Source organism: Protopterus annectens, chromosome 2.part1, assembly GCF_019279795.1.
Source record: "Protopterus annectens isolate FY-2018-M chromosome 2.part1, PAN1.0, whole genome shotgun sequence".
Classification (NCBI taxonomy): Eukaryota; Metazoa; Chordata; order Ceratodontiformes; family Protopteridae; genus Protopterus; species Protopterus annectens.
The window spans coordinates 1887640409-1887655139 of record NC_056729.1 but is presented as its reverse complement, the minus strand read 5'-3'; the positions used below and the strand labels follow the sequence as shown (position 1 = coordinate 1887655139).

Sequence of the window (14731 nt, the reverse complement as noted above, 5' to 3'; positions counted from 1 at the left end):
GATCTTTCTTGCAACCTTTTCAGCCATTACTTGGACTGTATGAACAAGGGTGCATCCCTTATATTATTGTATATATGGACATTTTTTCAACAACCAGTCATGCAGCATGCTTTTGGGCTAAGGAAGGAATCTATATTACCTGGAGAAAATGCACACAGAAGGACATGAAATTGTAGCTCTGTTAAAATGTACATATAATACCAATATAATTCACAATACAATGTACCAAAAGAATGGTCATGAATAGGTTTAAATTTACATTTGTGTTTATTAATCATGGGGATGTCTTGGAAGGAAGACTGCTAAAAGGAAATAAACAAAACCAGGCTATTTATAAAGAAGTTATACAACAATATAAAATGAGGGTGACTTCAGAAACAGTGTTCAGTGCATATGACTGATGTGTAGTGAAAAGCTGCATAGGCACCATTGCTCGGCCCACATATTTCTGGCTGGTTTGGTTTTGAATACGAGTGGGAATGGACAGTTTTAGCTGCTGCTACCTGCTGATGAAGGATTTAATTTCGGAAGCTGTAAATCATCGGAGGACAGGCTGCTGGGATTTACAGTGTGAGTAAGGTAGGTGTGTGTGTGTGTGTGTGTGTGTGTGTGTGTGTGTGTGTGTGTGTGTGTGTGTGTGTGTGTGTGTGTGTGTGTGTGTGTGTGTGTGTGTGTGTCTGTGTGGAAATGCCCCCAATGGAATGCATCTGGTGGCAAGAGGTACTCAGGCTCAAATCCTGTACCTTGGGTACAGGTAAAAAGAGCCTAATATCCCTAGCCACCATCACTTGTGAATGTATGCCTCAGTGGTAAAATTATTATTTATTCTAGCAATTGTCTAAGGTTATAAAATCAGTATTTGAAATGTGTCCCTATTTTGGGGCTGTATTCCCCCATTATTGGCTTTGTTCTGTATTTTTGTGCTAAGAGGTTGAGAGCTATAGTGAGAAGTGTGAACTGAATTCACTAAATAATATGATAGCCATTTAAGTTTGTCTTCCTGTCTTTCAAGAAACTGCTGGTTTAGCTTAGTGGTATGTTGTTCTAAATGTAGTGCATAAGGTTCTGGGTCCAAGACTTGGCAGTGAAATGCATGGTGGTAACACAACATTTTATGCAAGCAACTTTCCAAAATTTTACAAGTAATGTTTAAAATGTGACCCTGTTTTTTGCCCCCCCCCCCCAAGAAGCTGTGCAACATGCCTATGGCTTATACTACTGTGATTCTGTATTTATATATTGTGTGTAGAAGTAGACTGTTATCATGGAAATGTTCTGAACAGGGCAGTTTTGTCATTATTGGTTAATGCATTTTTGTTTCATTGCTGACTGGAAAAATGTTTAAACAATAAATTTAAAATGCGCTCTAACTTAAGTCTAACAAGTGTGCTGTATTATATAAGGAATATAATTTAATACAACCAGGAAGGTGAATCAATGAATGCATACATGCATGCATGGCCCTAAAAATGTGTTTGAAAACAGCCCAGAGGAAAGTGTGAAAGGCTCAAAATCATGGGCACATTTTAAGCTTTACTCTTGTCACCAAAGCAATGGATGAAGATAAAACAGTTCACACCACATTACCTTGACCTGGCTAAGCCTTTTGACACAGTCCCCTACTCAGGTTTAGTACAAAAGATGAATAATGTAGGAGCAAACATTTACATTGATCACCAGCTGCATTGCCAACTTGGCTCACAGGATGCAGGAGATCAAAACAGCGGAAGAGACCAGTCACCAATGGATTCCCTCAGGGTTCGGTGCTGAGACTTTTTCTGTTTGGCATATACATCTCAAAAGTAAAAGGAAATACCAAAGAGCTTTGGCCAGCTATGTTTGAGATGACTGCAAGCTAGGAGAAGTTATTGAATCCCCAAATGACTTAATCACCATGCAGAAAGGTTTGTTCCAAATAATAACTGGTGTCAAAACCATGACAATGCTCTCTGAGAACTGATCCAATTATTAGGCATTTGGGAACTTGTGTACAGTGAACTAACTTTTGATCAACATGTGCCCAGAGTCATAAGAAACCCTTTCTATATTGCACAGCTTATAAACAAATTGATTGTGACTACATCTAGAGATGTTGTTGTCCCCTTTACAAAGCTCTCATTATGTCAATCATTTTGTATAATGCCCACTTTGGCATGTATCTGTCCAGCCCCATGCAACAATTGGAAAGCCTTCACAGATACATTACTAAAAGGATACAAGTCCAAAACAATATGTCTTGCATGGACCACCTCAAAGATTTATTACTATACTCAGTATCCTACAGGTGACATGTCTGGCATACAAAGCATTCTCCGACATAATACAGATGGACCTACTGAACATCAGCAAGTCAAATGGCATCAGAAATACTCAGTCCAGGTATCTGAACTGAATGTTGTGGAGAGATGGATATATATATCACAGAGGCTACCACTGTTCCAGAACAGACTATCCATAAAAATAAAGCAAAGCTAATCCATCCATATTCAAATGCAACTTGGATCTAAGGACGGGTAATAGAAAATGTACTCCAGGATTTCCCGTCATGCCACTAATGGATAGAGGCAGTTCCTAAATGCTGCATCCCTTACATGGCCCCCTCAAATTATCTATGGTATGACCACAGTTGTTCTCACTAGGGCTAATATACAATTATCAACCATGGGGATAGCTAAGACCAATCAGAAAATGTTAATTCAAGCACCAAAAGGGAATTGGCTAAGCTTAAAATGTCCTCCAAGTGAACCTATGTTGTGGTAGCAAATAGTTATAAAAAAATTACCCTTTTATTTCACTAAATGCCCCTGTCACCCCCCCCCCCATTCTTTAACAGCTTCCGGTGCCTCTCACAGACAAAATTGTTCCAGATTCAGGGGGTGGGATCTAGTTGCTACAAAGCGCTGTGATGCTTGTGACATCACAGTGCTGCAACCAGTTAGGATTCTGTTCTCCTAGCACTCGATGCTAATTAGCAATGCGCTATTCCCCAGCAATATCCATGGCTCCTGATTTGCTCAACCAAGATATTCAGAGAATCATTTGGATTTTAAACACTTTACTCTAGGAGCAGAAAGTGAACATGGTCAAAAGACTTTGGTCACCCTTTCACTCTTATAGGACTACTTGCATGGCAAGCGAATGTAGCAAAGGCAAGGAGTTTTGTCAGCACGTGCATGAATGTGGATATCTGAAGTGCATGAATGAAGCTACATGACTTGGTGTGTGTGTGCATGTGTGCGTGTGTCTGTGTGTGTGTCTTTCTCATTGTGGCTACATCATGTCTCTGAATCATAATTTCTCTCCATCAATGTCATTGACTAACCCACATTGGGCAATTAGCATGGGCAGTGAGAAGGAGAAAGAGACAGAGGAATTTGATGATTCCCAGCCGATGTCTTTTATTATTGCCCACAATTAAAAGTATTTATTTTGTTTTTAAATCCCTATACATGAATATTTATATTCATAATGACCAAGGAACACTGATCTGATTAAGTTTTTAAGTGTAACCCACTATGCAAGAGAAAATTAAGGAAAACCTAACAGGGTTTGTACAGTAAAACTCATAACTTTCTCAAAAGGCAAGTTGCTTGCATGTACATTGCTAATTGTGTATTTGGCACTTGAGGTTACCAGTCCAGACAGAGATTTATCTTTTGAATAACTCAACAAAAAAAACCCCTCAAAACTCAAAGCTGTCAGCTCCCAAACTATTTCGGGCAGATAACTGTTATCAATGACATATAAAATTTATCAGGGAAGATTGTATATTTGTACCATAGAGTGCGCGGGGGGTGGGGGCGCAGTTTTTGTTTGCCAGACGTCAGCGCATTTCCGTTTGCAAGCAAGATATTCAGAAGCTGTTAGTATCAGTGCATTTCTGTCTGTTATTCAGAAGCTGTTAGCATCAGCGCGTTTCTGTCTGTTATTCAGAAGCTGTTACGAGCGGGAACTGCAGAATGGAGTTTGATGCATTACTTGCAAAGTCTGTCAATCAGAGTGAGTACACTAATTGCAGGACTGGTATTTGTGCGCGTGTCAGAGTGAGTACACTAATTGCAGGACTGGTGTGTGCGCGTGTCAGAGTGAGTACACTAATTGCAGGACTGGTGTGTATGCCTGTCAGAGTGAGTACACTAATTGCAGAACTGGTGTGTGTGCCTGTCAGAGTGAGTACACTAATTGCAGGACTGGTGTGCGTGCCTGTCAGAGTGAGTACACTAATTGCAGGACTGGTGTGTGTGCGTGTCAGAGTGAGTACACTAATTGCAGGACTGGTGTGTGTGTGTGTGTGTGTCAGAGTGAGTACACTAATTGCAAGACTGGTGTGTTTGTGTCAGAGTGAGTACACTAATTGCAGGACTGGTGTGTCTGTCTGTGAAAATGCCCCCAGCAGGATACATCTGGTGGCTAGAGGTACTCCTGCTCAAACCCTGTAACTTGAGTACAGGTAAAAGAGCCAAAAGTCCCTAGCCACCATCACTTCTGTTCTTTCTGGTTTGCAGGAGTCGTAAAACAAAACCTTTTCTAGCAATTTTCTAAGATTATAAAATCAGTATTTGAAATGTGTCCCTATTTTGGGGCTGCATTCCCCCATTATTGGCTTTGTTCCGTATTTTTGTGCAAGAGGTTGACAGCTATGTTAAGAAGTGAGAACTGACTTCACTAAATGATATAGCTATTTAAGTTTGTCTTCCTGTCTTTCAAGAAACTGCTGGTTTAGTTTAGTGGTATGTTGCTCTGACTATAGTGTACAGTGTTCTGGGTTCAAGATTTGGCAGTGAAATGCATGGTGTAACAACATTTTATGCAAGCAACTTTCTGGAATTATACACGCAATGTTTTAAATGTCCCTATTTTTTGGTCCACCCCCCCCATTGAAAATAAGTTCAAGAAGCTGTGCAACATGCCTATGGCTTATAGTCTACTGTGATTCTGTATTTATATATTGTGTGTAGAAGTAGACTGTTATCATGGAAATGTTCTGAATAGGGCAGTTTTGTCATTATTGGTGCATACATTTTGCTTCATTGCCTACTGGAAAAATGTTTAAACAATAAATTTAAAATGCAGTTGTATGTGGAAGTTGACTGTTATCATGGAAATGTTATGAATAGGGCAGTATTGTCATTACTGGTGCATGCATTTTGCTTCATTGCCTACTGGAAAAATGTTTAAACAATAAATTTAAAATGCGCTCTAACTTAAGTCTAAGAATTGTGCTGTATTATACAAGGAATATAATTTAATACAATCAGGAAGATGAATCAAGGAATGCATACATGTATGCATGGCTCTAAAAATGTGTTTGAAAACAGCCCAGAGGAAAGTGTGAAAAGCTTAAAATCATGGGCAAATTTTAAGCTTTACTCTTGTTACCAAAGCAATGGTTCACACCACATTACCTTGACCTGGCCAAGCCTTTTGACACAATCCCCTACTCAGGTGTAGTACAAAAGATGAATAATGTCGGAGCAAACATTTACATCACCAGTTGCACTGCCAACTTGGCTCACAGGATGCAGGAGGTCAAAACAGGGGAAGAGACCAGCCACCAATGGAGTCCCCCAGGGTTCGGTGCTGAGACTTTTTTCTTTTTGGCATGTACATCTCAAAAGTAAAAGGAAATGCCAAAGGGCTTTGGCCAGCTAAGTTTGAGATGACTGCAAGCTAGGAGAAGTTATTGAATCCCCAAATGACTTAACCATCATTCAGGAAGGTTTGTCCCAAATAATAACTGGTATCAAAATGACGATGCCCTCTGAGAACTGATCCAATTGTTTGGCATTTGGGAACTGTGTGTACAGTGACCTAACTTTTGACCAACATGTGCCCAGAATCATAAAGCCTTTCTATATTGCACAGCTTATAAACAAATTGATTGTGACTAGATCTAGAGATGTTGTTGTCCCCCTTTACAAAGCTCTCATTATATCAATCATTTTGTATAATGCCCACTTTGGCATGTATCTGTCCAGCCCCATGCAACAATTGGAATACCTTCAGAGATACCTTACTAAAAGGATACAAGTCCTAAACAATAGGTCTTGCATGGACCACCTCAAAGATTTATTACTATACTCAGTATCCTACAGAATTTAGATTAATAGATGTTACTGAAAGTTTTATTATTGTTGTCATATATCTTTAAATGGGTTCTGAAGGCATTGCTCTTGATATTAATTGTAATTTAATTGATTTGAAAGAGCGGGAAATTAATCAATTTAAAAATTTTAATTATGCAATTAAGACCTGTATATAAGTGTATGACTTTTTATTGTGAATTGTAACCTGAAGAAGCATACTTGGTGTATGCGAAAGCACTTGTTATTCGTGTAATAAACAGATTTTATTTCATCATATCGTGGTGATACTTGGTTGGTGCTGGACTTATCCTACAGAGTGCTTAGAGGTGACATGTCTGCCATACAAAGCATCCTTTGACATAATACAGATGGACCTACTGAACATCAGCAAGTCAAATGGCATCAGAAATTGTCAGTCTAGGTATCTAAACTGAATGTTGTGGAGAGATGGATATACATCACAGAGGCTACCACTGTTCTGGAACAGACTATCCATAAAAATAAAGCAAAGGTCTCCCATCCATATTCAAATGCAACTTGGATCTAAGGATGGGTAATAGAAAACGTACTCCAGGATTTCCCCTCATGCCATTAATAAATGGAGGCAGTTCCTAAATGCTGCATCCGTTACATGACCCTCTCAAATTATCTGTGGTATGATCACAGTTGTTCTCACTAGGGCTAATATGCAATTGTAAGCCATGGGGGTAGCTAAGACCAATCAGAAAATGTTAATTCAAGCACCAAAAGGAAATTGGCTAAGCTTAAAATGTCCTCCAAGTGAACCTATGTTGTGGTAGCAAATAGTTATAAAAATTAGTTCACTAAGTGCCCCTGTCACCCCCCACCCCCACCCAGTCTTTAACAGCTTCCGTTGCCTATGCACACCTGTTCACATTTCATACACCCATTAATTCAAGCAGCAAAAGTGAATTGGCTAAGCTTAAAATGTCCTCCAAGTGAACCTATGTTGTGGTAGCAAATAGTTATAAAAAATTAGTTCATTAAATGTCCCTGTCACCCCCCCCCCCCAGTCTTTAACAGCTTCTGGCACCTATGCACACCTCTTCACATTCCACACACCCTGAACTCTACTTTTCATTTTCTTTTCTACACAAATGTGTGAGGTACAGGCATTCACTTACACACACCCAAAAACCCAGAAGTATTTTTCAGTAAAACACCCTTTCAGTGCTAAGCATAGAAAACCTTTGTAAGTACAGCGCATCTCATTTATTGTTCTACACTTGGGATTTACTAAACCAGCAAACCAGATGTACTGGATATTAATTTTTTGGCTGACGTGTCAGACTGTCTTTTCAGATATTATAAACAAGCTTTCCTGTCTGTTGCTCTAAAGTATCTCCTGTGATTTTTTGTGGCGCTTTTTTCTTCTAAACATTATTTCAACATCTGTGACCTGAAAATCAAGAACAAGCAGGTATGTGTAAAATAGGGGCATTTAATATATGTAGCTTACATAAATTTATGGCAAAAATCATAAATGGCATATATTCATCTTTGGCAATTAAATAATTTGCAGTTTTAATAATAGATGTAAAGCATTTCATTTTTTTCTTATTTTATTTCCATGCGTAGATGTGAAAATATTCAGAAGTCCCTGAAACTGCTAGAGTGATATGATTTTTCAGCTAAAAGTGGGGTGGAGTTAAAGTTTTATTCATAAGCATTTCTGGTTTATTTTACAATTCTTGTTTCACTGCATTATGGTATATAGCAACATAGTATATGCACAATTCTAGAAGAGCAAGCTGTAACGCACATCATGCAGAATAGGGCAATCTTGATATTCTATAACCTTTGTAACATTACACTTTATTCAGAACACATCATGCATGTAGTTAGAGGGAATTGAGCTGTTTCAGCTTTTACTTACTTGTGCAGTGGAACTTGTAATGCTGAAAATGGATTGACACATGATTAAGAATTCACTGGAATGTGTACTTAGGGATCCTGATGCCAGTTAGCAGCTACAGTGTTCCTTGTCTCATGACAGTTTTACTGCCTATAAAAAGAGAAATATTTGAGCTCCCCATCTCCATGCCTCCTCAGCCCCAAGTCAGAGCTAGCAAGTTTTGATGGAAATAATTATTTATCAAAGAGGTACTTGGCTGATCACCATATTTGTGACACTGTAAGCCTCAACCCCCTTAAAATGCAATACAAAGTCAGCTACTGCTTTACATAAAATAATAAGAATTACATTCTGTTGAGCACTATATAAAATAAATATATAATATAAAAACAAAACAGATTTATATTTCCTTTGATGGTAGAAAGTTATTTTGTGGATTTGTCATGTACGGTTATCAATAAACTGCATGCCCCTTATGTAATTTCCTTGTGATTCATGTTGTGCATATTATATCTTTCACAAAATGTACCCATAGATAATTAGTTATGAAGCTACAAAATGAATGAACCAGTTCATAATAGCTATTGAAAAATAAAATGTGAATGTTTTTTGCAGCCCGTTTTCAGCCTGCTTGTTTTTTTTTTCTTGTTGAAAACAAAAGCATTGTTTGTGTCAATGAAAACCAGACAAGTAGTTAAATTATTGATGAGGGCAGAAGTTAGCCGAGTGACTACAAATCAATGTGTTCCTAAATCCCTCACGGTTATCAATCAGTTGGTTTTGATTATTTGCCTTTGATTTATAGCTTTTAAAGCAACATTTTTGTGCATATGTCTCTTTTTTTTGCTGTACTCTTTAAAATGTACCTTGGTAAATAGAAGTTAAACAGTTATGCATGCACCAGTGGTATCGGTTATGTAATAATTGCAGGCACCTGCTTTTTTGATGATGTCATTGTTAATTGCTATGTCTGAGGCAATGCCACAACCCTGTTCTAAATATTTGCAGTTTCTTTCTTTGAAAAAAAAAAGTAAATAGCAAAAGAACCAGATTATCCACCCATCTTCTAAGCATTTTAAGTTTCATTTCTTTTGAAATGAAACTAAACAGGATGTGAACTAGAGCGTACTGCTAACAGAAATGGCAGCAAAGAATCCATTTAGATTCATAGGTTCACAGGGAAGTGCTAGACTAGCTGCCCTTGTATGCCTTTTTAGGCCTAGCCAAATTCCCGTTTAAAGGTGAGAATCAAACCCGGTACATTGTGTCTGTGAAGTAGACACCTTAAACATTATATCAAACCCCAACCACAAATGACAATTACCTAGTAGCATTATACTATAACCAGCCACCAAAGATCTTTTGGCACTTTTTCATGGGTTTATAGGCTATCTGACCTTGTGAAACATTTTAAAGCTATCCAATTTTCCTTTCTAAGGTAAGAAGAACCATATACCTGGTGTCTGTGAGGTAAAGCACCTCAATCATTATGCCGACCCCAGAATACCAAGCATAGTGACAGGTCTTTGAGTTGGTCCATGTAGGACATGCCATTTAGGCCTTGTATCCTTTTAGTAAGGTATCTCTATGAGATGTTCCAGTTGTTGCATGTGTCTGGACTGAGGCATGTCAAAGGGGGCCTTATATTCATTGAATGGCCTAATAAGGGCTAAGTAAAGGGGGGGGCAATGACATTCCTAGATCTAGATACAATATATAGATACATGCTTGGTAATATATTTTTGTGGTTTTCTGCATTTTACATGTTTTAGTCAAAAATATGTATGTTTGTATTTTGTTAACTTGTTCTGGGATCTTAGTCTTGTAGCTTCATTTGTATTTGTGGGAGTTCCGTGAATTACTGCAATATCTGGGCATGATTTAAATATTATACTTCACTTCTGTCTCCATAAGTAGAACTGCTTGTAAAAGTCAGATTGGCTGTATCCAGGACTGTTTGCAAGCTCCTGAGCGGTGCCTAAGTCTGCCCTTCAGTTTGTCCCTTTGATCTGCTATTTCTCTCCTCTCCTGCACTTTTACTAGCTTATTAGTCTAGCACTTTACCAGACTTCTTGTAGCAATTATTGTAGCACACAAGTGCTACCAGCACTAAATGTTCTACAAAGAAACAGCTCCAGTGCTTATGAACGCCACCCCTCCAGGCATGTCTAAAGGTCAGTTCCCTGTGCTTTCTCCTATTAAACTGGTGAACTTGGGCATCCTGAGGCAATGTAGCAACTGCCTCATGTACACTGGCAACCCTCTCCTCTTACCCCCCCCAACACTCAGACTTTCGAGAGATGTACTTATATAGCCAAATTGGAAGCCACACACTCTCCAGCCAAGACCGGAATAGCTGGTCAAGAGGAGAAGATCAACACTTGCACCACACCACATAGAACACATAGCCTCCAGAACACACACCAGCACTGTCTTCATATAAAAACATAAACCGCACACTCACCTTCATGGATGCTCTCAATAAAAATCTACTCAAACAGCAGAGACTTCCAAGGCAGAAACACACTTTACTACCACCACAACACAACACTAATCATGAGATATATAACTCTCCTAAACAGTGTGACACTCAACCAGCATGCCCAACACACTAGTCATAGGTGACTCAATAGTGAGGCACACTGATGTCCCACTCACTAGGTTGAATAAGGAGAAAGTAACAGTCAGCATCCTGTCAGGTGCCGGGATCCACCACATAACGCACGCAGTCAGGTCCCTCAACAACAGGTACAAATATGACTCTGTCATTGTACATGTGGGTGTGAATGACCTGAGACGTACCTCCCTGGACTACATGAAAAGAGACATGGAGGAGCTCTTAGATTACATAGCCCTGGTGGATATGACCCTAGCCCTGAGCAGCATCCTACCATCACCCAGAATGATACCACAGTACATGCAGAAAATGACTGATTTCAAAAATTGGCTAAGTTTCAGGTGTCATTCTAAGGAGATGCAGTATCTGTCTGCCTGGGATGATATGATGGACAGACTACAATGCTTTGCCAGAGATGGCCTGCAACTGTCACCCCTGGGCTTCTGGATACTGGTCAAGGGTCTTGCCACCCCCTATAGTGCCTTTTTTAGGTGGTGTTCCAAAGAGCAAATTACCACCATAACAGCTACAATCAAAGGCAATCTGATGGTCATGCTGCTCAATGCTAGAAGTTTCAATCTCAAAATGCACTCACTCGAACAGAGACCTGGTTCAAGGCAGCAGAAAGCACCCCTGCACTACCAGGCTATAACTCATTCCACACCTTTCGGCTGCAGAACTTGGACTGAAGCTCCAAAGGCAATGGTGCTTCCATATCTATAAAGGATGCACACACCTCCAGACTGGTAGCCCGACAGAACTCATCTGAGATACTTCAGATGCAGCTAACATTGGGTAAGACAGTGATTCAGGTCATATCCTGCTATAGATCTCCAACCATGTCCCAAGACTCACACTCCACATTCCTAAGTACCCTGGAGAATATTAGGGTACAATCTAACATTCCCATACTGGGCGACTTCAACTACCCCTCCATTAACTGGAAAAACTACTCATGTATCAATACACTTGCCCAGCGTTTCTTGGAATTCATTAATTCCATTGCCCTGGACCAGCTCCTTCTTACCCCCACTAGAGGTTGAAGCATCCTTGACCTGGTCATTACTAACATGGGCAACTTTTGCTCTACACCAATAGTCAATTCCTCCCTGGTTAGATCCGACCACAAACTAATCACCTTGGAAATCCCCCCCCCCCCCTGCAAGGTAACCACCATGAAAAACTTCTCCAAAGCTAACTTTGAGCTCCTAAAAATAGAGGTGGCTAACTTCACAGCACCCATGCAAATGGAGATCAGTTGCATGACCACCAAATCATACATCAATGCATGGTACGAACATGTACACAAATGCATGACTCTCGCCATACCCAAAAGAACCAAGATGCTCTCCTTCAAAAAAAGGAAGCCAATCTTGTGGTCCCCTGCCATAAACAAACTCTACAACAGGAGGAGGAAACTGATGCGGAATAAAGTGAAGTCCCAAGACTGGAAAAACTCCCTTTTCAGCCTCAACCAAAAGTTGAGATCCCTCATCAAATCCTCTAAAGCTAGCTATGAAAACAGAATTACAGCTGACAGTAAAGACAACCACAAGATTTTCTATAGTTATGTAAAGAATCTCCATGGCAATACCCAGATTTGCTCTGAGCTACTGCATAATGGTACCTCCTATACCGAGCCAACAGATATTGGCAATATACTGATGGACAGATTCAGTGCCAACCTTACCCCTCTTACCCCCAAGGGATGAGTCACAATACCAGTAGATTGACAGGCACCCAGTATTACTGCTGCACAGGTTAAAACAGCACTGTCCAAGGCCAAGAATACAGCTTCTATGGAACCTGACAATATCCCTGGCTGTGTTCTATATGAACTACAGAGTGAAGTGGCACCTCACCTGTGTGCCGTTTTCAATCACAGCCTCACTTCAGGCTTTGTCCCTACCAAATGGCGCACTGCTAAAGTCAGCCCTCGCCAGAAAGGAGGAGCGACTACACACCCTGGGAACTATTGCCCCATTAGCCTGATGAGTCTGATATGAAAAGCTATAGAATGCATTATCATGGACCACATAAACAAGGATATAGGGGATCTCCAAACTCTGGATCCCACACAGTTTGATTTTGTGAAGGGTAGATCATGCTTGCTTAACTTGGACAATGTCTCTGTGTCAGTTTGCAGAGCTGTGGCTGAAGGCAAGGTCTTTGATATCATTCCCAAAAACTCCCTAAGCTAGGCATCAACCCCTATATCACTAGCTGGGTTGCAAACTGGCTCACAGGTAGAACCCACAGTGTGAACGTAGCTGACTCCAAGTCAGACCACTGACCAATCACAAGTGGAGTCCCACAAGGTTCAGTCCTGGGTCCTCTCCTGTTTGGTATCTACTTCTCTGAAGTCCAGGCCAACACAAAGGGACTCTGGCTGACAAAGTTTGCAGACGATTGCAAGTTGGGAGCTATTATTAACTCCCTGAGTGGTGATAACATCCTACAGAAAGGCCTCACTGAGACCAACAACTGGTGTCAGAACCATGGCCTTAAGCTCAATGCCAAAAAATGTCTTCCTCTTTTGGGAAAAACCCAGTTCCCATGAATTACCACATCGATGGTAGTCCACTGAACACAGAAGGCATTATAAGATCTCTGGGAACACATGTTGACAGCAACCTCTCTTTTGACCACCACATTGCCACTGTGGTCAGAAAGTCCTTCTGTGTGGCACATCTCATCACTAAGGGTTTTGCATCCATGAAGAAAAAGGGCATTGTCTCCCTCTACTCTTCCGTCATTAGGCCAATCATTGAGTACAATGCCCCATTTGGCATGTACCTCAACACCTGCAACACCTGGAGAGGCCACAGAAGTACCTCACAAAGAGGATCCTAGGCCTTAAACATTTGTCCTATATGGACAGACTAAAAAAACTCCAACTATTCTGTTTCATATCGCCTACTTAGAGGTGATCTCTGTTTGACTTACAAAGCCATGTGTGACTCAGCTCTGTTAGAAATGCTACACCTAAAGAAATCCCAATACCTCCACACCACACACTCCAGAGACCTCAACTTCATTACCACAATCAACAGAACATGCTGGAGGAACAGGTTCATAACCCAGAGACTGCCCATGCTATGGAATAGACTTCCCAAACATGCCAAGCAGAGCACCTCACTGGCCCACTTCAACAGATCTTAATGAGTGGATGGGGAAATAGAAAATTCACCCCAGGGATTACTCCAGTGGCTTTACTTGACAGAGGCACTGGGAGTTAAGGTCGGGTGGCACAATGCTGCAGTAATCCTATGGGCTAGGCATGTAAAGGCTCCAAGGCCATTAGCCTAGTACACACCTATGAACCTAGAAAAACATGTCAGTGCTTTGAAAAAAAAACTGTCATGAGAGTTTTTATGTTTACAGCTAAAAACATATTTATGCAATGAAAACTAGTAGAAAAAAACATACAAAAATACAGAAAACAGTGGATGAAGTAAACTAGTGATGTATTAAAGTGTTCATGTGTGTGCATGACTGTGCATGAATGTCCACCAGTATGGTAAATGGAGGAAGCCAAAAGAGATTTTTTTAAATGTCTTTTTATGTGTATTTTATGATTTTTCTTAATACTTGATTTTGGAATGTGTGTTGCAAATAGGTAGCGTTTTCCTTAACTAGGATTTAGTTTGATCTAATTAGTAGTAGTGTGTGGGTGTGGGTACTTGTTCTAAAATACACTTTTATGGCTCTGTTTATAATATTTGCCTTCAATAGGCTGGTTTAAAATTAAACAATACGTTCATTTTCCATGCCTACTTTTAAGTATATAAAAGCTGATATGTTTAATATTTGGAACACTACATAGGTTTCATGGTTTTTGGAAATTATTGTAACTGAGCTTATCAATGAAGTTTTAAGGCCACTAGTTTCTTTGTTTTTTTTTATCTTTTATCATTAATAAAAGTAAAAAAGACAAAGTGGGATTATTTTACTCATTTAGAAGAGTTAGGCTACTTTTACTGCCCAGATGGCGTGATCTGTAAGCAGATTGTTTCTGTATAACTCCCAGGGCATCAGGCCATTGTTGTTAGACCACAATGGAAAGCAGTACTGCTGCCTGTGGCCAATGAACCCCTCACATTCGCTATCGATATACAGTCTGACACAGGGGGGTAGTTTGGTATTCTGGAA

The 14731-nt window shown here is 40.0% G+C and overlaps 1 protein-coding gene across 1 annotated transcript in view; it reads left to right on the top strand.

The window, feature by feature from the left end:
• Positions 1–7247: 7247 nt before the first annotated feature.
• The window catches only part of LOC122794685 (lipopolysaccharide-induced tumor necrosis factor-alpha factor-like), a 355606-nt gene continuing 348122 nt past the window's right edge, over positions 7248–14731 (top strand). Inside the window, exon 1 of the mRNA XM_044063313.1 lies at positions 7248–7527. The gene's annotated coding sequence lies outside the window, so the exon portion shown is untranslated. The remainder of the gene's footprint in view (positions 7528–14731) is intronic.